Genomic DNA, 25207 nt, shown 5'->3' with positions numbered 1-25207 from the left:
CCCATCACTAAACCATCATCTCCCAGACCATACAGAACCTCATCACCTCAGGAGATCTCCCACCCACAGCTTCCAACCTCATAGTCCGGGAACCCCGCACTGCCCGGTTCTACCTCCTTCCCAAGATCCACAAGCCTGACCACCCTGGCCGACCCATTGTCTCAGCATGCTCCTGCCCCACTGAACTCATCTCTACCTACCTCGACACTGTCCTATCCCCCCTAGTCCAGGAACTCCCCACATACGTTCGAGACACCACCCACGCCCTCCACCTCCTCCAAGACTTCCGTTTCCCCGGCCCCCAACGCCTCATCTTCACCATGGATATCTAATCCCTCTACACCTCCATCCGCCATGACCAGGGCCTCCAAGCCCTCCGTTTTTTTTCCTCTCCAGACATTCCCAACGGTACCCTTCCACAGACACTCTCATTTGTTTGGCCTAACTGGTCCTCACCCTTAACAATTTCTCCTTCGACTTGTCTGGACTTGTCCTACCTGCCTATCTCCTTTTCCACCTATCCACTCCACCCTCTCCTCCCTGACCTATCACCTTCATCCCCTCCCCCACTCACCTATTATACTCTATGCTACTTTCTCCCCACCCCCACCCTCCTCTAGCTTATCTCTCCACGCTTCAGGCTCTCTGTCTTTATTCCTGATGAAGGGCTTTTGCCCGAAATGTTGATTTCGCTTCTTCTTGGATGCTGCCTGAACTGCTGTGTTCTTCCAGCACCACTAATCCAGAATCTGGTTTCCAGCATCTGCAGTCATTGTTTTTACCTCATAAACTAGGAGGAAGCTCATATCAGCATTAACACACCCATCATAGTCCTACTGGGCTAAAGGGCCTGTACCTGTGCTGGAAAGCATTAACCCCATCATAGTCCTGTTGGGCAGAAAGGCCTGTACCTGTGCTGGAAAGCATTAACCCCATCATAGTCCTGTTGGGCGGAAAGGCCTGTACCTGTGCTGGAAAGCATTAACCCAATCATAGTCCTGTTGGGCGGAAGGGCCTGTACCTGTGCTGGAAAGCATTAACCCCACCATAGCCCTGTTGGGTGGAAGGGCCTGTACCTGTGCTGTTAAGCATTAACCCCATCATAACAAGTATTAACCCTATGAAGCATTGACCCAGTCATAGTCCTATTGGGCGAAAGGGCTTGTTCCTATGCTGTAAAGTTTGGACAGTGTTTAAAACAAAAATCTTCTGAAAATACAACACAAGGTAACACCAAGGATAGTGGATATAATTGACTTTGTGCTGATAGAACTCAGAGCCGGGTCATAATAATAAAGTGATGAGCTTAATATTTTGGTCTCAGTGCAAAACCAACTTGCAGATTTGTTGAATTGCTAACTCTACCTAGATATAAGCAAGGAGGTTCCATCACATAACTCCTTGCCTCCAAATGGCGTGCCCGGACAAACAACCACTTCTTGTTATCTCCAATAACTTTATAACACCTAAATGAAAATTTTCAAAGAAAGAAAACTCTTAAGGCCCCTATGATTTTCCTCCAAAGCTGCACACAACACTGTCTAGGAGATTAATACTTAATTCTTGGAGATTCCAGAACAAGTAAGTGCAGTGCTGGAAAAGCACAGCAGGTCAGGCAGCATCTGAGGAGCAGGAGAATCGATGTTTTGGACATAAGCCCTTCATCAGGAATCTTCATCAGCTCCTGATGAAGAGTTTATGCCCGAAATGTCGATTCTCCTGTTCCTCGGATGCTGCCTTACCTGCTGTGCTTTTCCAGCACTACACTCTTGACTCTGATTTCCAGCATCCGCAGTCCTCACTTTCTCCTAGATTCCATAACAAACCTAGCTGTGTAATAAAGACATTCTATCCATTTAGATGTTTCAATATGTAATGGACTGGGAGGAATTATAAGGCGCTAAAATATCACAGAAAGACAGACTCCTGAGAATAGCACAAAAATAAAACGTCACCATTTCAGATGTTCGGCCCTTACTGAGCTTCTAGCTTGTAAAAATCTTCTAACTAGTTTTAATACAATATAAAGGTTTAGGATTTTGAATTACTGTAATGCACAGTTTTGTTCTATGCATACGTTGGAAAGTTAATTTTGTCCTTAATGATATGAGAAAGCACAGGTTTATGACTGATGAATTAGGAGCCTTCTTTTAAAGAACACGGCATTGGGCTACTTGTACAAATGAACAGTAATTGTTGGAGAAATCGTAAGGTTTTTCTTTAATGCACAGATGAGCTGGATTGTAGCCTAAATATTTTGATAAGCTTCCACTCTTCAAAGCACATCTGCAATATTGACTGAATGTGAGGTTTTTTTAAGTGAAGCAGGCAAAGTTTTTTTTCTCTTAACATCAGGACAAGGGTCCACAATCTATCATACCCTGCAGGCAGTGCACAGCTACCGGAGATGCCAGCCGGAGATCAGTAGTTCCACAGACTCGACTGTGAAATCCAAGACGATTTATAACAACTAGGTAACGGCTTTGGCTCCGGCAGAACATTAAGTGGAACTTCATGCTGAGGGGGAGAGAGAGTTAGATAGAGAGAGGCTGGGATGTGACTGACATAGAAACTTAAGTGTTTCTGCCATTCTTTGATACTACCCTCTTGCTCGCGCTCTCCATCCCAGCAACATTCACACATTCCTGCCTTCATAGTCTCATCAGGAGCTTGATAAGGTAGATGCAGTCCGTTCACCTCCCCTGTCCATAGAATGACAATGCCAGGAATGTCTGCAATGTGTTCTATTTTTGTCGCACCTATGTGTGGCCATCCATCTGGTCTTAATCAATCAGTCTCATCCCAAAGCTTTGTTGAACTACCAGCTGAAATAATATACTACTTCATCAGGATACTGCCTGAAGGATGGCGGCTGTGCAAATCCCTAGCTAGTGCATGTTAATTGTGGTTACATATCTGTGAACCTAGGAGCTAACAGGGAATTAGGGAAAAAGAAGGATTTATGTGATAGTTGCACTTTTAAAAAAAAAGCTTGTGTTCACTTTTTCATTGGCGAGGCAGCTCCATAAGAAAGGGTGTTTGAATGACAATCACCACCTCAACGCCTTTTTGTGTGTCTATGTGAGTGTTCTTTTCAGGATAGGACTTTTTCCTGCTGCCTAGGTAACTGCCTGGGTAGGTTGGAATATCTGGAGTTGTGATTGAGGGTCCTGACACAATCTTTGTTGTAATGAGGTGTTTGATGCACATTCACTTCTACTCTTAAAACTAGTTCGCCTCACCATCCACTCCCCCCACCTCCCAAACCCATTGCCGTCTCTTAAATAATGCCTCCTGCAAAGAAAACAACTCTGCTCAGTTTTTGCTCAGAATTAAGTATTCGTAACACCTTCAGGACTGAGAGCACATTTGAATGTGAAACATAATTCTTATCACAGAATACTTTGCGAATGCTATTTTACTTGAACCTGACAGTGCATGTTTCAGGGAGGGTGAGTACATAAGTGTGCTTCACTGGTCTGTTAGTAAATCTGTGTGTTAAGTGTGCAGGCGTAAAGAGTGTAGTATGCAAAAGTATGTGGAAGTAAATATACGGTGTGTATAAGGCAGAGAGTCTGTGTTTGTGTGTGAGAAAGATGTAAAACTGCATGTAAGAATGCATGAATGTGACTGAATTACATTTGCTTTTTCTCCAAATTTTATTTTAATTCAGATCAGACCCCTTATAACATTTCCCAGAGTTTGGGGATTGCTGTGTGGAATGTAATATTAAAAGATTTTGGGGGGATAGAGAAGGCTTACATAATTATATGAAAGGCATATTGTAAAAAGACCTATGCCACCCCCACCTATTCAATTATCACTTCTCTTGAAGGTGCTAACTCATACTGCTGTTAACTTCTGCAACTGGTAGGTATCCACCAGGGTCTTGCCTAAGTGGCTATTCTTCAAGCGTGAGGCTAAATGGTGAAAAGTTATAAAATCATTCAAACATTTTGGGGTAGGGAGAAGTCTCAGGTTGGGAGGTGTGGTGTGTGGACAGAGAAATTACGTCCAGCTAAGCTTTTTCACACTTTATGCCAGGAGTCATTGGACACTGAACAGGAGTTTAACCTTGAGCTCTAGTTCAGGGCTGCTGAGACCACTCGTTATACTGCAACTAAATTGGGAAAAAAATAGAATTGCTTTCAGATGGAACCATTGTTTTGAATATATAAATATCAAGCTATTTAGTGCAGCAAATTATATTTTTAAAGGAGAAACATATTTTCACGCCTTGCTCTATAATTCTGAAAGTGGAGTCCCAGATAGACAGGATAGTAAAGAAGGCATTTGGTATGTTTACCTTTGTTGGTCAGTGCATTGAGCATAGGAGTTGGGAGGTCATGTTGCGGCTGTACAGGACATTGGTTAGGCCACTTTTGGCATACTGCGTGCAATTCTGGTCTCCCTTCTATAGGAAGCATGTTGTGAAACTTGAAAGAGTTTAGAAAAGATTTACAAGGATGTTGCCAGGGTTGGAGGATTTGAGCTTTAGGGAAGCTGAATAGCTGGTGCTATTTTCCCTGGAAAGTCAAAGGCTGAGGGCTGACTTGATCGGGATTTATATAATCATGAGGGGCATGGATAGGGTAAATACACAAAGTCTTTTCCCCAGGGTGAGGGAGTTCAAAATTAGAGGGCATAGGTTGAAGGTGAGAGGGGAAAGGTTTGAAAGGGACCTAAGGGTCAACGTTTTCACAGAGAAGGCGGTGCATGTATAGAACTAGCTGCCAGAAGAAGTGGTGGAGGGTGGTACAGTTACACATTTGAAAAGCAGCTGGTTGGGTATATGAATAGGAATGGGCCAAATGCTAGCAAATGAGACTAGATTAATTTAGGATAACTGGTCAGCATTGACGCTTTGGACCGAAGGGTCTGTTTCCAAGCTGTACAGCTCAATGATTTTATACAACTATGCTTCTCTGTTGCCTTTCAATTGCTTCTTGCTATCTATGATTACATGACTGTAATAATCAGTCATGGCTTCACTTGACATCACAAATGTGGACTGCTGCCCACAAACCACTGTCTCCATCCATGATGTCACCTGACGATGAACTGTAGACAGAATGTCTGCTGCTTGACTGGCTCAAAATAGTGTTTTGTGACAGTGAGAAACTAGGGCAGCAAGAGGTAAGTGAGAGACGGAGTGACACCAGTAAATGTACAGGTGTCTCATTTTTGAGGACTAGAGGGTAATTCATTCAAATATCATTCCTTATTAACAAACTATTTCTCAAGATTTTCTTTTTAAACATGTTTCTAAGAAGCAGGCAGCACTTTGCCGTGCAACCTAAGTGGTAGTGACAAGCTAGTCAGTATAATTCAGCATGTGTCCATTATCATGTGTGGGCGATCAAAGTAAAACTGCTTGTAGCATCACACACTCACCACCAGTTCCTGACAGAAAGTTATTCCAGACAGACTTGATTAACTGTAATTCTATATATATATTTTCTCCTTTAATTATGCACACCCCAGATTGAAAGTGCAGGTCATTGTATGCTATGTATACATTGTTAAAAATCACACAACACCAGGTTATCACCTGATGAAAGAGCGTCGCTCCGAAAGCTAGTGTGCTTCCAATTAACTATAACCTGGTGTTGTGTGATTTTTAACTTTGTACACCCCAGTCCAACACTGGCATCTCCAAATTATGTATACATTATATACTATTCGAATGAGTTACTTTACTAATCATGCATGTTTGACTTAGCCTTCTGTTTGTTATGTTCACATTCCATTGGTGAAAATTTAAAGTTGAGAAGTACATTCAGGATAATTCATAGTGTAGCAAAGCTGTAAATAATACAAATATACATAGAATTCTGATTCTGTTGACAAATCACAAGAACTGGTTAGTCAAAAGTCCTGAGATTTGTTATTGCTATGAAACTCATGCCAAAATATATTTGCTGGTTTTCATAACATATAAACCTTTTATTTAAACTTACCTGGTCTGAGACGTTCACAGGTAGCAGAATAGTGCAGTGATTGGCTTAATCATCTAACTCAGACGTAAACGATGCTCTTTGGTGTACTATGTGTCAAAAAGCCACAGCACCAATGTTGCACCAGGTCGGCAAAGCTGCTGTAAGATTGCACTGTGACCATTGTCAATAACATTTATTATTTTTCCTGAGTGTGCTCTCTCTTTTTGGTCACAGTCTCCTTGAGCAGTGGGCATCACTCCTATAGTTTGTCCAGGTAGCATAATTGAGTGCGAGCAGATTGCCCAATGTTGCACAAGGGGAACAGGCATTGCTGGACTGTAACTAAAAGCTGATACTTTCACATCCGCCCCTCATCACAGCATTATAATAACAAGATTTGTCTCTCCAACTCCTTTACCTTCGCTAATTTCCCAACATTAGAAACACCAAGACTAATTTATCAGCTCTACTACTGTCCCACTCAAGATCCACTGTTAAACCACAGATTGGAGATGGAACTTGGGTCTTTTTTATATTGCATTCATCAGTTTTATTCAAAGACATTGGCTTTATCAACTGAAAGACATTGGATTACATGGTGCTTCAGAGTAGTGTGCCATCTTGAGTATTACAGCATTAGTAGCTGACTCTGGTTTCTGTCAACATTTGGTTCTACTCTAAAATTTTAGAGCGTAAAATGCTCTTTCATTTTTATTTAGTTCACCATAACAATAAAATCTCACAAGTGTGATATATGTACTCTGCCTGATTTAAGAGCGAAACAGGATTATGAATGGCAGTACCACTCTCAAAATACAACCTTTTCATCAGGGAATATTAGCACTGTACATAATTCAGTATCTCTCCCTTGTGAATAAGTACTCAAGTTACATGGCAAGTGGTCCATTTTCTTTTTCTCAAGTTTGGCTGCATTTAGAGGCAAAGAAAGATTTCATGGTTAGAGTCAACGCCAGCTATTGCTTGCTTTAATTCAGTAATGATTTTGTCTTTAAATGAGATGCACCTGGGTTGGACCAGAGCTAATCCAACAAAATATGCAGAGCTGGAGAGAGAACAATGTTTCCCAACTCCTTGGAGCTGCTGACTGACAAGTAGAGTTTAATGCTTTCTTTAAAGGCCACATGTATCACCTTGCACCTGCACATGTGTGCAGAGGCACTTCCCAGCACCTCTTTAAAAGAGCAGCTTCCTTCATTGTGATGGGAGTTATTAAGTAACATTATCCCTCTGGACATTCTCTTCAAATGACTGAACACACCTCTAACTCACTAATGTAACCAACCTGTTGATTTATTTGCAGGAAGAATTGGAAGCCAAAGTAATAAGGACAGTCTGTTGTATCTGTTGCCACATATTTGCAAGGAGAATAAGGACAGATTGAGAACAGGCAGCAGCAACCAATCGTGCATTCAATGTGCTGTTGCTGACGAACAGAAGAGTGTGCCAGTCAACAAGAAACAAAATCTAGTTGTCCCGACACCTCAGTGGTGCAATGAACTGCCTGGTGTGCTACTGAACTGTACAGGACAAGGAATGCCCCGTGGTTGATCCCTGATTGGCAACAGTTGGATGTTGCAGTCAGCTTTACTGATTCTTAGAGTAGAGAACTGAAATACCGGACAGAGTTCCTGTTCCTGACTGCCAGCCAGGAACAACCACTATCCTACATTGCCTATGTGGATTGAGGGCAAGGTCAGATAAGCTGGTATTGCTGTCTGTGCTTGAATATATCTGACTCTTTCTGTGTAGATTTGCAGATAAAGATTGCTGCTAAGTTGAAAGAGCAAGGGGCTAACCAGTGACCATAAAGCAGCATAGTCCAAAATAAAGCAAAAGTATTACATGGGATTACATAGGATATAAGCCACAAAATCCTAATCATTCCACGCCAGTGTTTTTGCCCTATGCAAATGTACTCCCATCTTTTCTTCTCTAAATCTATTACTGAAACTATCATCTTGCCTCTTATGCTTACCTAGTTTCTCTTTAAATGCATCTATTATATACACCTCTAGTCCCCACAGTAGCAAGTTCCACATTCTCACCACTTTTTGTTTGAAGAAGTCTAGGTGATTGTCTTATATTTATGGCCTGTAGTTATGTTCTCCACACAAGAGGAAGCATTCCCTCTATATCCATTCTATCAAAACTTTTAATGATTTTGAAGACTTTTGTGAGTCACCCTTAGCCTTTTTTTTCTTAAGAGAAAAGGTATTTAATCTGTCAATCCTTTTCTGATATGCACACCCAGACATGTCTGCTTTCAACCTTGTAAATCTTCTCCAATGACTCTATAACTATTTTATAATATGACAATCAGAACCTCACTCTAAGTGTGGTCTAACCAGCGGTTTCACATAACATCCTGACATTTCAATTCAATCTCTACAGACAGATTTACTTTCTTTATGGCTTTGCTAAAATTTGGTGCAACATTTAGTAATGGAGAAACTTGGAAAAGAAAATGCAGTTACTTTGCAAATTCCGAATGATAGAAGCTGAATTATGTCAATTATATCAGCAACAGCTCTAATTATGGAACACAGCTCCTTGAGAACACATTTCAGGAAGCCAGATACATTTTCAAAGACTAATGATCACAACAAATATGAACCAGGCATCTCACTGTAAACCTACATCAATACCACATACAATTGTGTGACTAGAGGCTAATTCAGACAGTAAATCAGAACATTCCAAAAAAAACTAGCACAAGAAAAGATGCACAAAGGAACAGTTGCAAAACTTTCAACCAAGTCTCCTACCCACCATCTTCTTACCAAATGAGAAAAAAGTTTTGGGGTTAATAATGTTGCCAGGGTTGGAGGATTTGAGCTGTAGGGAGAGGCTTAATAGGCTGGTTCTGTTTTCCCGGGTGCATCAGAGGTCGAGTGGTGGAGGCTGGTACAATTACAATATTTTAAAGGCACCTAGAAGGGTATATGAATAGGAGGGGTTCAGAGGGATATGGGCCAATTGCTGGCAAATGGGACAAAATTAATTTTGAATATCTGGTTGGCATGGACGAGTTGGACCGAAGGGTCTGTTTCCATGCTGTATATATGTATGACCCTATGTCTCTAAAGAAGATTGTATTAGCAAAACAAGAAGACGCACAAGAGAGATAGTGTGCAATTAAGTGAATTTTAGTTTAGAAACAATTGAAAACTGATAGTGTCATAGTTGTGTTCAAAGAAAATAGCAGTTCTTGACATCACTTCACTGTAACACTTAAGTTTTCACAGTAGTATGTTGCATTACCACTGGATATATTCTAGGCCTAAAAGAAATTCAGAAATACCAACTAGGGCATTTTGATTTTGGTTTCTTTGTGGCTGATAGAGTGGAACAGCATCTTTTTTATGTTGTTACTTTTGTAAGCAACCCGATAGCTCATACAGAATGTAACCCCTCTGATAGTCACAAAGTGACAAATAACTAAAAGTTTTCAAATGCTGGAAGATAAAAAGCAGGTCCATTGGCATCTGAAAAAGGGGAAAACATTAAAACAAAGCAGTATTTTCAGTTGCTTTGGAAAAGTCCATGACTGGCCCACAGCATGTGACGTCCTGGTTGCCAGGAAACCCTTACATAGTTGATGGGATAGGGAGCAAAAATTAAAAAGGGAGCAAAGCAGGATAGAAATTAGGAAGAACTTCCATTTAAATGCTCTTTTCATGATAGCTTTTTATAAAGCTACTACCTCTCCCACCTAGAAGGAGAAGGGCAGCCGATACTGAAAGCACCATCACTAGCAAGTTTCTGTCTAACCAACTTAACATCCTTGGAAGTATATAATTTTCCTTCAATGTTGCTTGGTCAAAATTATGGAATTGCCTCCCTACTAGCATTATGAGTGTGCCTACTCCGCAGTCACCACTATGGTTCAAGAAGGCAACTCACCACTACTTTCTCAAGGCAATTAGGGATTGGCAACAAATGCTGGCCCAGCCAGCAATGTCCACATCCAATGAATGAATTAAAAAAACAACCTCAGCATGTTGCTGAAATAATTACAAGCCAAGGAGAACTTTTGAATCATAGTTGCTATTGTAAAGTAGAGAAATGTGGCAACCAAATTGCACATAGCAAAATCCATTAAATAAAAATGTAGTAATGATAAGATCACCTGGGTTTTCTTCCAGAATTTTGACTGAGAGATAAATATTGGCCGGGACACCTGGTATTTCACTCAGGCCCCAGGCTCTACTATATACAAAGAACATTACAGCAGAGGAACAGGCCCTTCAGAATTCCAAGCCTGTGCTGATCCATACCCTCTATTTAAATCTGCTGCCTATTTTCTAAGGATCTGTACCGCTTTGCTCCCTGTCCATTCATATTTCTGTCTGGATACATCCTAAATGATGCTATTGTTCGTGCCTGTACCTCCTCCGTGGCAATGCATTCCAGGCACCCACCACCCTCTGCATGGAGAACTTTCCATGTATATCTCCCCTAAACATTTCACCTCTCACTTTGAACTCATGACCCCAAGTAATTGAGTCCTCCACTCTGGGAAAATGTTTCTTGCTATCCACCCTGTAACACTGCTCATGATTTTGTAAGTCTCAAGGAGGTCCCCCCTCAACCTCCTTCTTTCCAATGAAAATAATCTTAATCTACTCAACCTCTCCTCATAGCTAGCACCCTCCATACCAGGCAACATCCTTCTGAACCTCCTCTGCATCCTCTTCAAAGCATCCACATCCTTTTGGTAACGTGGCAACCAGAACTGTATGTAGTATTCCAAATGTGGCCGAACCAAAGTCCTATACAACTGTAACATGACCTGCCAACTCATGTACTCGATACCCCATCCGATGAAGGAAAGCATGCCATATGCCTTCTTGACCACTCTACTGACCAGCATTGCTACCTTCAGGAATAATGGACCCGAACATCTTGATCTCTCTGTACGTCAATTTTCCCCAGGACTTTTCCATTTACTGTATAGTTCGCTCTGGAATTGCGTCTTCCAAAATCCATCACCTTGCATTTGTCTGGATTGAACCCATCTGCCAATTCTCTGCTCAACTCTCCAATCTATCTATATTCTGCTGTATTCTCTGCCAGTCCCCTTCATTATCTGCTACTCCGCCAATCTTAGTGTCATCTGCAAACTGAGGAATGAGACAACCTACACCTTCCTCCAAATCATTTATGTATATCACAAACAACAGTGGTCCCAGCGCAAATCCCTGTGGGACACCACTGGCCACAGGTCTCCATTTTGAGAAGCTCCCTTCCATTACTACTCTCTGTCTCCTATTGCCCAACCATTTCTCTATCCATCTAACTAGAACACCCTGGACTCCATGTGACTTCACCTTCTTCATCAGCCTACCAAGAGGAATCTTATGAAATGCCATGGGTCTGTTTCACCTGCAACACCAAATGAGGACCTCTGTTTAAACATGTCATCCTAAAGAATGTATCATTGACATTCCTTTAATACTACATTGGGATGATTTTGTGCTCATGTTTCTGAAAACTCTATATTTTGTTGTGACGTGCATCAGGAAAAAAAAATACTGATTTTAACAGAGAGGATAAAAAATCTTGTGAACTCTGCTTTGTGACTGTAAAAAGGACAGGAAACAGACCATTCTTTTTATTGACGATTGGTATTCAGTAGATGTTGGTACACCTGCAGTACATGCCACAGAGTAACCTCAGTGTTCAGCACTGTGGTGCTGCCAGCTTCTGTCGCTACCAATCACCCCGTCAGACTTTCTTACTGAATTTCGTGATTGTATAATCTAGCTTCTGTGCTTGGAAGAAAAGAAGGCATTTACACTTTGGCAAGCTCAGGCTCCACAATAAGTGCGTATACTGCAACAGTGGTTCCATTATGCCATGCCGCCCACCTTCAGCACCCCAGTCCTTGTCACAGCTCTGTTGTAGAATAATTGTTCTGTGCATTGCTGAGATTCCCGACTTCTAGGATAATGGCTGCTGATGTGAGCAGTCAAAAGCAAAGCTGAAATAAAAAGACTTTTCTTCAATGAAATAATACACTGAACTACTCCTCAATTATTATTTTTCTAGATGCTTTTGCAATTAAGGAAAAATGCCTTTTTCTGTTGATGCATCCAAACCAGACTTAATGCTACTGTAGAATTTAACCAGTAAAAGACGGCAAGAAAGGAACAGAAATTTGTATTCTGTCCATCTCCATCTCCACAGAGTGCTTTAACTTCCGGAGCCTTTTGTACTTCTTCATTTTTCACTTAATCGTAATGTGTAATATTTTGCAATATTCCACAAAAGTGCTTTTTTTCTGTTGAAGGCAAATACCTTTGAAAACTGCGAATTTCAATGGTCAAAGTGTTTAAAGAGAAGTCCCAAGCAAGATATTGCTTGAAAAACACCTCAACAGAGTTGGATGGATCAGCTTAATGAGCGTGCTGATTTCTGAATTATATTAATTGGAAATCTTACAAACCCTCAAAAACCTGAAAAGTTAGCCAGGTTCTGACGAGAGGTCATCAATCTGAAATCTTAAACCTGCTATTGAATGTTTGCATCAGTTTTGTTTGTGTTTCGAATTTCTTGCACTTGCAGCCTTTTACCTGTTTGAGAACCTTATTGGTTTTGATCTTGGGCTGGGCATCTGGGAAGGATGGCGTAACATTGGCTTTGACCCAGTGTACTTGGATTAAGGAGGAAACAAAAGCCAGGATTTCCATATTAACCAATGAAACCTACTTGAAAACTGAAAAGTCCATGGGCAGCATGGTGGCACAGCAGTTTGCACTGCTGCCTCACAGCACCAGAGACCCGGGTTCAATTCCCGCCTCAGGCGACTCTCTGTGTGGAGTTTGCACATTCTACCCGTGACTGCGTGGGTTTCCTCCGGGTGCTCTGGTTTCCTCCCACAATCCAAAAATGTGCAGTTTGGTGGATTGGCCACACTAAATTACCCATAGTGTCAGGTGAAGGGGTAAATGTAAGGGAATGGGTCTGGGTGGGTGGCGGGTCGGTGTGGACTTGTTGGGCCGAAGGGCCTGTTTCCACACTGCAAGTAATCTAATGTGTGTGAATATCATTTCAGGACAGAATTGGCTCAAATGTGATGCTACCCATAAACAAATGGCTATTTACTGAATAGGCTTACACATGAAGAATGGGAACTGGAGAAAAGTGGCTCAGGAACTTTGTTTTTCATGGAGAAAATGTAAGAGAGAAGTGGAAAATGGGGAAAACATGAGCTTCTGTAAAGTTCTGTCCCTGAATCTGGTTCAATTGGATCTCAAATGATTCAAATGTATGTGCGCGTGTGTGCGTGTATGTATGTGTGTGTGTGTGTGCGTAAAATAGGCGAGAGGTTGGAAGATTGAGCTATTTGAGGAGCAGGGTTCAGCAGAACAGTGGCTCACTGTTATTCTTTTCAGAAGACGTATTATTATGAGAGATTAGCAAGTCTGCCTCAGACTGATTGTTCCCCACCCACAGTACGCACTGGTACCTGCTGGGACATCATTGAGGATTTTCACAAATGTGTGGACAGTAATATTTGTACTGAGTGTGAGTTTATGCCCTCAGACTGAAGATAATTCCTCATAAAAACCAGTAAAGCCAGTACTTTTAAAAAATATGATACAGCAGTGTTTGTTAGCCCACGAGGCAATTGTTTCGACTAAACATTTTTGAATTGATATGTGATTATGCTGCAGACAGCATCCAATAAATGAAAGCACTATAATAGGATAATAAATATGTCAACCTATGTACAATTCAGGGCAGTATTCAACTTTTTGTAAAGATGTTGTGATGCCATATCCTGTTTAAACACTTTACAGTTTATTCAATCCACAGGAAAGCCCACCCCTTTAAGAAGCTGCACTGTCTTCCCGCTTTAGAACACAACGCTTAAGACATGTAGCTTTAAGAGATTGCTGTCTAATCTTGATATCACCATGAATTTGCATCTGTAACACTTGTACAGTTGTACAGTTAGGTCAGTCAACTCCATCTAGTTTTTTTTAATGCCGTTTACTTCCCTTTTTAGCACAGAATCCCTCAGTTAAATACATAAAACTGGGTGGATTATTTTGCAATCCACACACGCAGTACAGGCTTTAACAGCAGATTACTGAACCACATTCTCACCTCAACAAAAGCTACTCTCTAAATTTTTTTAGCAGGTCAGTTTAGCACCTCATACTTTAATATCTTATGGTGCCTTGCCAGGATGAAAATTATGTAGGTAAAAGAATAAAATAACTGTGAGAATAAATTATGTACACTCATTTGTAGAAAGGTTGATATTCTGTTGTACTTCTCAATGATGTTTTTACTCAGAGTCTGTCAGTATAGAAAGCTATTTAATAATTCTATGAAGAGTGTTCATTTTCTATGACCGGAATTGACCTTGGGCAATAAAATAACAGCATGTAAATATGATTAAATATTGCGACTCCTTTTTAGAACAGTTTATGTTAACCTTTGAAGAGGCTTCTTTGCCCTGAAATGTTGCAGATAATATCCAGGAAAGTGGAAATCAAGGAGTTAAGTTGGATGCCTCAAGCAACATTCTGCATTTTGCTTTGTGACATTTTGTCATACGTTTAAAAGAAAGTCAATCGGCAATTAACTGATGCACCTTGTGAAGATGACAAAAGGCATTTTGGTTGCAAAAAAAGAATTGGGTTGTGAGGGGGTTTTAATGAAGGCCTAATGACTATTCATAAGTGATTTTCAGTACGTTGATCCACTTGACTGGAAAGTTCTGCCCTGGAGAGTTTGCGCTGTCAGTTTCTTTCACCTCAGAAAGCTGCCGCAATCGGTGTGTGAGTGAAAAATTATTTAGTTATGGCTTTAGGCCTGTCTCAGGTCATATGTGTTAAGCATACATCTGTCCTACTATAGGTGTGCACATGTGAGAAAGAGAGTCAGGAAAACAGTGAACTGTGCACATATTTACTTTGCTTTATCAGTACATTATCTCAACTGTGATTTACCTTATCAGAGGGTAAATAGTTTACTGACCTATTAGTTTGTTCAACAGCCATTTGAAAGTATTGCTCAAGCAAACAGTCAACAAAGGATGTCAAGTTGAAACTTTATACAGCTTTTGCAGGTACAGCAAACTTCAGGGCTTTTGACCTGTCAATAATGCAGTAGCAAAGTAATTTAATATGTTATGTATATTTGAAGAAGTTTCACTGGTGCTTCTGTCCTTGTGTTGTAGTTGCTACCATCGTTGGTGTATTTGCTGATGCTTAGGAGCTGCTTAATGCTGCAAAGACATTGATGGAGCAAGGCCAAATGAACAATTAAACTTATAATGTGCTCGGACCACTCTCAAATGCAACAAGCAAATAATCCAGTGCTTGCTACATGATCATTCTGCATTTCTATTAACAGGGCTAAAATTCATTTTGAAATACTATGGTAATCTGAATTGAAAAACATCCTCTTATCCTGCATTAGTGCAGTCTTCTGCATTAAAGTGCAGAGGGTTTTAAAAGCCTTAAACCTAGCCCCATTTGCCTCATTTGAAGCCTGTGTGGTGGCACTCTAAAATCTGCCTATGGAGAGACTCTTGTTCACAGACATATGACTTTGTGGAGAATTAATTTGTGAAGACTTTCATCCTTGAATGCAACTTTGAATGGAGGCTCTGCCTGCCTTCTCAAGTGAATATGATAGATCCCATGACACTGTTTTGAAAGCATGCGACCTGGTCAACATTTGTCCCTCAATCACCATCACAGAAAGACAATGATATGATAGTTATGACATGTTTTAGAATTTTGATGTGTGCACATTGGCTGTTATGCTTCCCACAGCAGTGACTACACTTCATTGGCTGTACAGCACTTTGTTTTGCTGTGAAAATAAAAGTTGCTATATAAATGCAAGTTCTTATATGTAAGGATTGCCTGGAAGTGATTACAGAGCAGCAATCAAATCGATGAGTTTATCTTAATATCATCAATATCAGTATCATTGTACGCATGAGTAAAAGGTGGGTGGCTTACAAAATGAACTAAGTGTGGATAAAAGATTACTGTCTTGCATTTACTCCCAGTACTGGTTATTACCCAATTTAGATAATGCATATTGTTTGAACTGGATGAGATGCCTTGTTCAATTTCTAATCATTTGAAGGCCAACAGCAGGTCTCTTTCTAAATCTTTTTTAGTGCTGCAGTGAATAAACATAGCATTATTGCTAGCTTAAGTCTATTAAAAATAATTCATACTCGTGTTTAAAAGAGTTTTGAACATGGAGCATGAAACATGTAGCTGATTACCAGGAAATTTCACTGGTTACATGACTAGTGTTTATTTTTAAATGACAATGATTCTCCTGAAAGACGTTTAATACTAACTACTAAAATTTGTGAGTCACTCCAATGTTAAGTTAAGAAAGGGTGTGTGTTAGCATAATTTACAGTAACTCTGCTTCATTTAATACTGTGAAAAACTGGAAAACCAACAATCAATCTCCAACTACCATAAATTTCTATAATTTCACGTACTTCTGAACATTATTTTCTGTGAATCAAAACTGTGTTTCTTAAACATGCTTTGTTCCTCAATTCCTTTTCTTTACATCCGAAAGATACTACACTGACTCATGCTAAGATACGGCTATATGGGTATGAGATATTTTCTGATATCCAGATGAGATGGCCAGACTTACAAAGTGTGAAGATTGGCTGTTTTAATATGGCATGCCATAGTTTTGCCCAAGATCATTGATGCATGCAAAGCACATGTACACACAAACATGTAGTTTCTATTGGAGCCAATTGGGCAGCAGTCAGAAACAAAATTGACAAAGGATTTGTCCCTCTCTAGCTTATGGCTGCAGAGTCCAATCATAATGACCTGTTTGCCACATTTTGAGATAGTCAGTGGTGGTTCTGGGATATTCTTGGTTTTCATTGTTCTGTTCCTCAGGCTGTGCATTTACTGAACTGAGCCATTGTAGAAACTATAATATGGGACAGTTTCATTGTAGAAACTGTAATATGGGACAATGTCATTGTAGAAACTAAATGTGGGACAATGCCATGGTTTATGGATTGAATTTACTGAAGGTGCCATTTATCATTTTCTTTTAATAAAGAGATATTTCCTCAACAAATCAAAAACCATAGATCAAAATCTACCATTTGAGATACTTAAGCACATTTTGCTCTATATAACTCTTGACAAGTGTGACTTTCCAGTTGGTATCCAAATAATTTTTTTCTATAATCCATGAATTATGGTCATAGTGGTGTCTAGCTTTGGACTACTATACACTCCTCTCTGAGTGTACAACTCAACACAAGAGCCATCATCTTCAAATCTTCTGTACATTGCCCAATAATATTGTGACGCTGCCATCAATAATTTGTACTGATCTCTTTTATGTTATTGATACAATAAGGTTGAGCCTAGAGTTTTGCCTTCACTCCTGCCTTGAGGCAATCTGTACATTTTAACATAGCTTCAGTGTTCAAAACATAAAATCAGAATTATCAACATACTTCCATCATTGATTACACCAACTGGGCTAAGTTTCTTTTCCAATAGCTTCTATATGAAGAGTGAGAAAGGTGGAGAAAGCTGGTGAGTCACAGATAATATTCTTTAAGAACACAGGGAAACTCCCCAATCTTTGACTCTACAAAGATTATGCAATGGCAGCAGGCATTCTCTTATCCTTTGCATCTAAAATATGAAAGTATTGTAACAGAATTGTTAGTTCTCCAGGGATTTTTAATATAACCATTAATGTAATTTTAATACAATACATGCGACATTAAACTCTCCAAAAATAACACTTAACAATCTGCCTGTTGTATGCTTGACTGAGTGTTCATTCAATTTAATGTATTTTCTGTTTCTTTTATTTGTTTTGTTATTCAAAAAAAGAGGTAAAATTTGATCAATAGCCCAAAAATGATCAAAGATATTATATCTTTGAGATTATAAATATTATAGTATTAGTCCCAAACTTTCGTCATTCAATGACTGTTAATTAGAATAAGTCTGCTTGTCCATATGGCCATATGGCCATGGGATAAACTTGTGTGGTCCTGAGCCATATAGATCAGGAAGGCTTGCACTGAGGGTCCCCTTTACTCTATTGTCTTCTTTTCTTTCTAAATAAATCAACAACATAATATTAGCAAAAAAAAAATCAAGCTACTATGGAGAGATTGACAGAATAAATCTTTGAAATGTGAAACCTCTTGCCATCAAATTCCATGACTGGAATTTGCTTATCCTATTTCCAAAAAGCAACCTTTTTGATCAAGCAGCAGTATTCCTTTAAACCATATCGATTATATGATAAAAGATTGCAAAGGTATATATGATAAAATGCCCTCTTCATCAGGCTGTATTTGGAGCCATGTAAAAGCACATTACAGCTGGGCTCGATTACAGATGGCATTTTCTACAGGTACTGCATCACTGCAGAAAGCAAGGGTGGTGCCTGTAACATTAAAAGTCATCATATTTCAGACAGTGTTACATAGAAAGCAAGAGGTCACTGTTTTTATTTGTGTACCTTCCTTGAGGCTTGAGAGTTAACTTGCTGCTTATCTCTGTTAAAATTCAGAACTATGATGCACAGTTAAGTAGCAATTTTAAAAAGGCTTGAACCATTTTAGTTTCTGGATATTTGCTTCTTCGCTCAATGATTCATTTTAACTCCACCTTCAACTTTAGGCAGTCACATCTACTCTTCACTACTATCTAAGTAGGATTAATTCTCTGATATTTGCAGATCAGAGGTGTTGGTGCCACAGAATTTGTCATACAAATATTTGGCTCGTAAATGTCTTGTCCCCTCCCCCATTAGGCTTTGCCAGCCCCACAATTTAGCAGGAGTGCCACTGCTGCCAACCACAAGTTCCTTAGGTTGATAGGTACATATCAGTAATATTAACCAGAACTAAATGTTAACAGTAGATTCCTGCAAAAGAAAAGTGTGATGTAGCTTTAGAATGCATTGTGGTTAGGATTTCCAAACAAAAGTGACCCCCCCCCCCGCCTTTTTTGGCTTATCGTCATGCGGGTTACTTTGAGGTCCAGGAATTTGTGCAATTCTTGGAATCTTATGAGTGTTTTTTCCTTATTACTAATACCAGTGGTGCATGACTAAGCCTGAACTTGGTGCATATGGACACATCTCTTACCCAAGTGGCAGCGAATGCTGCTCCTGCACCATGAACCCACCCAGCGACCCCGATAAGTGTCAGATACAGGAAGATCAAGTTCTTTGACCTTTTGTTACTAGGTATCATGAAGGACGGCCTTTTTCTCTCACTGTAGCTCATTAAAATTGCAGCAAATGGGATTTATTGAGCTACCTCAAATGCTCTTGACATTTGTCAAGATCTAAGTTTTTATTGTTAACAAGCTTCATAAACCAATGGAAGTTAAATTCATGCCTAGAATTAAAATAAAACTTTTGAGGGAAATAACTTACTTCTGGATTGAAATACTGTGCCTGTCATTTGAAATAAAATAACAGTGTGACTAAAAAGAGGTGGACTAAAAAGAAGCTGAAAATGTGTTGCTGGAAAAGCGCAGCAGGTCAGGCAGCATCCAAGGAACAGAAGAATCGACGTTTCGGGCATAAGCCCTTCTTCAAAACGTCAATTCTCCTGTTCCTTGGATGCTGCCTGACCTGCTGCGCTTTTCCAGCAACACATTTTCAGCTCTGATCTCCAGCATCTGCAGCCCTCACTTTCTCCTGGACTAAAAAGAAAGCTTGGACTATTGTTCCATTGAAGATCAGAATATGTCCATATTTAATGCAGATCTGACCACTCCTGCCTTTTCAAAAAAACATTATTTAGAAACATTTTTGTATGTTACTCCTGCATGGTCATTAATAATGAGCCAATACCCCATTCTGCACTGCCACATTCACCTCAAAACTAAATAATCCTTACACAGTAGGCATTTTTCCATTTAAGTTAGGGGAACATTTTGAAATATCCCCATTGAGGCCAAGGGTCTTATGGCCAGAAAAGGGAATGAGACATACACCAAAGAAAAACAAATTAAAGATAATTTGCGTAAATGATAATAACAGCAAGCAACTTGAAAATCATTCTCTCATGCACTTTAAAAGCAACAATACCAGTGTCGACGAATGTAAACATTTTTGAATGAGGATTTGAGTGCTGAAGGTACAAGATTTATCTTTTAGGCCTTCTGGCCTCTGAAAAAATGTTGATATTTGACACTTTGGAAGGTTGAGGTATTGCTTTTATCACCAGGCAGTCTGAGCTGTTGCCTTTCAACTGTACAGCAAATATGATTACTTTCTACTGTATGCGTAACAATCAGTGAGCTGATATTTTTATTTTCTTAGCAGAGAGGTATTTCTGTTCTGTTTGCTTTTAAACAACTGATGCTTTATGTTCTACTACTAAAAGAATGACTGACTGCAAGACAGAATGAAAGTGAGTGAATTTTATTCAATTGTGTAGGAATGGTAAGGCATCTGCTTCATGTGTATTGTGGTTGTTCTTGTCTGTTGTGGTCTGTGTTTTTCTTGTTTGTTGTGCACATGACCTATTGCTGCTGCGTGATCTCCTAATTAAAGGATTTGCACAAGTGATTGGCTGTGCTACCAAGTAGCTATATTTACAGCTAGACCTTCCATCTGTATCCATGCTAAACTCTAATACGTCTGCATCAATGCCAAGGGGATCTTTTCCCTGAATCCTGTCAATTTCTTTCTGAGATTGTAACGCAATGGTATGGTGAAGTGCAGAAATGGTACTGATGTGAATGGCAATGCCTCTGGCTGTGATAGTCCATATGTTCCACTGGCAAAGGCATCTCAAGATGCCCAGTGATCTATCTATCTGAAAATAGAGTTGCCCCCATCTTCATACCAACTCATGTGTGTGTTCCCTCAGAATAATAGGTGATGCTTGAGCATAGCCAGAACCTACAAGTGGAGTTATTTATTATGGGGAAGCTGTTGCATTGCAGCTAAACATGGTTCTGGCTGATCAGGACACACCCCTGCCCTTATTGCCTGCCACTGGCAAATCAGAGAGACTTGTCAATTTACAGTCAACCTGTTTGGCCACATTATGACATAGCCATCAAGTCTTGAGATGGGACTTGAGTTCAGTGCTTCTGACCCAACAATAGGGATGCTACGTGTGTTGTGTGATCTCCTGACAAACAGCACCCCTACCCACTCCCTGAGGTTGTCTATAAATGTTTACTAAAATATTGGAACACAGTGTCTTGAAATTAGGCTGCTAATGCCTCAGAGAAGCTGGAGAAACAATTGCAGTGATATTCATCTTGTGTGTCTGATCTATACAATGGAGGTGGCCATTGATGTTGTCACTTGCTGAATGGCAGATGGCAATATCAACTGATTCATGATATCATGTCTGTAGAAGGTGGCATCACAGAGAAGATCATGTACCCTGCTAAATGATCAGGCTTCTGTTATGTATATATTTCCGGATGATTGGATTCCCTACTAGTTTCATGAAGTGAGAAAGTTACCCGTATGTATCCAGGTGTTGGATTCTTCCACACTCCACATTATCCAGATTACTCATCACATTCCTGTGGAATTACAAAAGGGAATATAAGATTCTAAATGTGAAACTAGTCTTTGTTTCCAGTTAAGCCATATATGCTCCCTAACCCTATGTAGCTGATTAAGAGTAGTCAGCATTCCAGATCTTCACTCAAGATCAGTTATCTCTCAACATCTGCTGTTACTGTTGTCCCATTCATCACTGTCTCATTAATTCCTTAAATTCTCCTGAGTTTGCGCTTATGATCACAACTGATTCACTAGCTTGGTCTGTAGACTTTATCTATATTTTGAAGAAAACTGGATTTCCCTTTCTGTATCAGTGGAGAGAGTAGTACAACAAAAAGTTAAATATTATTATTTAACCATAATGTATTATCATTAGATGTGCTATTAGACAAAAGCTCAGAAACACTCAGTTTCAGCATAGTCACATAAACTGTTATGTTACCTATGACCATAAAATTAACTGTAGAATACCCTAAATATTGTGGATCTTCTTCCACCAAGAAAAAAACTTACATCAGCAATACGTTGCACAATACATAGGAACTTACAGCACATGCTAGGTAAAATAATATTTTCCTATTTGGTTGTTTAAAAGTTTTTTTTTAAACCTTAATTGAAAGTGCCATAGTTGGAGAAGTGTAATGTATTTTATTCCATTGCAGGATGGTAATATTGCATTCCAAGGAAAATAATTTTTCAACAATTTGCACCAAATATTGTATAATCTTGTGTAAAATAGTATTTTTGGATCCTTGAAGGTTTCCTCATCATTTTGGTCCCAGTATTCTTCAGTTGTTGAATATACCGACTTCTATTAAGTTATAGTTCCACAGTTCAAATAGCCCCTATTGTACTACAAGCAAGTGAACATTATTCACATATAAGTGAATGCAAGTAAGAATTTACTCAGATGAATATTACATTCAAACCCAATACTCAATGCTCATGCATAGATGTAGAGATTACTGATTAACAATGAGTAGAAGAAGCATGAGATAGTTTCATTCCCCCAAAGGTATTGGGATTCCAAGGCTAATTCTGAATCCTCAGTGCCACTCAGCCACAGCACAGACCTAGGCTCAAATCTTGCACTTTTCTGCTGTTTTTGGCCATGTCACATCATGCAGTGCATTTACCCAGCACTTCATCCGAAGTCACCATTTCACAAAGGGCAGCACGGTGGCACAGTGGTTAGCACTGCTGCCTCACAGCGCCTGAGACCCGGGTTCAATTCCCACCTCAGGCGACTGACTGTGTGGAGTTTGCACGTTCTCCCCGTGTCTGCGTGGGTTTCCTCCAGGTGCTCCGGTTTCCTCCCACAGTCCAAAGATGTGCAGGTAAGGTGAATTGACCATGCTAAATTGCCCGTAGTGTTAGGTAAGGGGTAAATGTAGGGGCATGGGTAGGTTGCGCTTCGGCGGGTCGGTGTGGACTTGTTGGGCCGAAGGGCCTATTTCCACACTGTAATGTAATCTAATCTAAAAAAAAAGGGTCAGAAACCGATTGCTGTCATAATTTCAATATAGGTTTGAACTTCCATTGCATATGTCATATAAGGCTAAGGTCAATTTTTCTCAAGTTTTTAAATCTTAATTACTTGATATATTCATACAACTTAAATATGACTAGTTCACCACCATGGTGAATTTCTGTAGGTCATTGGGATGGTGGATGCTGACATTCCTGTACAAGTCTAACTTATGATCTCTCAATGCAGGCTGAAATCAGAGTATCCAAAGACGCAGCACTTTGTAGAACTATTTGAAGTGGAAGATTTACTTAAGTTTTCACTTGATTCAAACTCTGGGAGCATTAAATAGCCATAATCCACAAACGACTACAGACATTTTAGTCCATTAGAAAGAGAGAGAGAGAAAGAGACAACTTGTTGTATATTATTTGCAGGGCACTATTCTGCAAGTGTGGGTAAGGCGAGGGGGTAGGCTTCCACAATCTGCCACAGATAGGACAATGATTGAAGTTGCATCAGTCACTTTATTCTAGAACATCCAGCTAACTGACCACCACTGGGAGCAAGCTGAAAGAAAATCCACCTTTTGCTTGTTAGTACAAATTCTATACAACAGTGAAAAGAATTTCAGTATCATTTGTCTCATGCAGTTAAACTGAGCAGCCATCTCAGTATGGTAATGTAGACCTCTAGCACATCTATTACTGAAAAGAAATGAGAGTAGACTTTAAATAACAGTAACATAAGGAAAAGCATTCTGACTCCCGCAGGTTTAGGTAAGTCATGTAGCTATGTCATATTAAGTCAGAATAGTCCTGGCTTTTCAAAAGCAAAATGCTGCAGATGCTGGAAATTTGAAATTTAAAAAAAGTGCTGCAAATAATCACTGGGTCTGGCTGCACCAGTGGAGAAAGAAACAGAGTTAGCGTTTGAGGTGAAAATATTAGAAGAGCCCTGATAAGGTCAGTACCTTGAAATGTTAACTCTGCTTCTCTCTACACAGATGCTGTCAGCTGTGCTGAATATTTGCAGCATTTTCCCTTTTTGTTTTAGATCCAAGGTATCTTCCACAGTATGTGTGATGTTGACTAATTGGACAAGGTTAGGGACCCTACTAAGGACATCAAAGCATCTAGGACAGGGAGAGAAAATTAATCATAGATCCCAAAACCTGACCACAATCAAGGATTCTCTCTGAGAATTGCCTTTGCATGGATATAAAGTAAGGGCAGGATCCGCCTTCACTGTGGTGCCCCCATTGGCATGCATGATCAAAGCCCACAGATGAATGCTGGTCATTTAAGGAAGAACTAACAACCCCATATAATCAGATTCCAGCAAGAAACAAACATTTTCCGAAGAGAAGAGGTGGGAAGAAAACATTTTTTTAAGAACAAAGATGTAAGCACCCGATAGGCTGCTCTGGATTGATAATTTATTTCCATGACAGGCTACAGGCAAAGTTCTTCCAGTTTAAACTGAGATTTTCATTCTAATCCAAAGACTGTATGACAATAGGGCGTGCAGCATGCTAATAAATTTGCCTTTTGCCAGTGGAATGCTTAAACTTATGTGGGAGCTCAAGGGTTAAACATTCTGCACCATATTCACAACAGTACAAAAGAAAGTATAAAAATAAGTTGAACTGCCTACCTACCCTTTCGCTTTTTTGTTGAAACAATGCAGTGTGTTTTGTAAAGTCCTTGCAAAGGAGAGTGGGTGGGGGGGTGAGCTGTGTGCCTTGGCCTTGTCCAGTTTGGGTTGAAACAAATTGACGCTGATGCAATGAACCTGGCATCTGGTCAACTCTGTGGGATGAGCCTTGCTGCCAGCACAGTCCCCCAGGTGGTTATAGGCTCTGTAATAGCTGGCGTAGGAAGAACAGTGGAAACTGATAGGCACTGTTGCTACATGTGAAAAATCTAATACCAAGGCTGTTATCAAGAATGAGGAGGGGGATATATTCCAGGTTATTGATTTTCATTATTTTGCTGTTTAAGCAAGTCTGTCATCCATTGCAAGCTTCTTCTGTTTTGTGCATCACGTTATTTAAAACATGGGGCCAGGAAGAAGTATTGTTCCATTTCCCACTTCTTTTTGATGAGTGGTTGATTTCAGGAACACTGTTTCATTGAGGAACAGAAATCTGACTAATTTGCTTCAACTCCCTACTTTGACGCCAGTTGGGCACTCAGTGCGACCAGACTGAACTCGCATAACTCAGTACAAG

At 39.9% G+C, this 25207-nt stretch overlaps 1 protein-coding gene across 1 annotated transcript in view; it reads left to right on the top strand.

The window, feature by feature from the left end:
- The window catches only part of LOC122551730 (zinc finger E-box-binding homeobox 2-like), a 113267-nt gene that overhangs the window by 9080 nt on the left and 78980 nt on the right, over positions 1 to 25207 (top strand). The window lies entirely within an intron of this gene.

This window comes from Chiloscyllium plagiosum, chromosome 7, assembly GCF_004010195.1.
Source record: "Chiloscyllium plagiosum isolate BGI_BamShark_2017 chromosome 7, ASM401019v2, whole genome shotgun sequence".
Taxonomy (NCBI): Eukaryota; Metazoa; Chordata; class Chondrichthyes; order Orectolobiformes; family Hemiscylliidae; genus Chiloscyllium; species Chiloscyllium plagiosum.
The sequence above is the reverse complement of the archived record's forward strand: the minus strand, read 5'-3'. Positions and strand labels throughout refer to the sequence as shown.